The following is a 202-nucleotide window of genomic DNA, read 5'->3' as shown; positions in this document are numbered from 1 at the left end:
TGCTGCTTGGCCTGCTGTGTTCATCCAGCCCTGCACCTTGTTGTCTCGGATTCTCCAGCAGCTGCAGTTCCTACTATCTCTGATACAATTATAATAAGATGTTTTTAGAACTTGTTGTGCATCAACTCCAATGATATTTAGTTCGTCCATAAAAGGTAGGTAGTGTACTTATCTGTAATCCAAATTTATACTCAATCCACTT

At 39.6% G+C, this 202-nt stretch overlaps 1 protein-coding gene across 3 annotated transcripts in view; it reads right to left on the bottom strand.

Moving 5' to 3' along the window:
• The window catches only part of chst12a (carbohydrate (chondroitin 4) sulfotransferase 12a), a 41,905-nt gene that overhangs the window by 24,547 nt on the left and 17,156 nt on the right, over nt 1–202 (bottom strand). The window lies entirely within an intron of this gene.

The sequence above is a fragment of the Rhincodon typus genome, chromosome 21, assembly GCF_021869965.1.
Source record: "Rhincodon typus isolate 14 chromosome 21, sRhiTyp1.1, whole genome shotgun sequence".
NCBI classification, from domain to species: domain Eukaryota; kingdom Metazoa; phylum Chordata; class Chondrichthyes; order Orectolobiformes; family Rhincodontidae; genus Rhincodon; species Rhincodon typus.
This window is presented reverse-complemented; position numbering and strand designations above follow the sequence as displayed.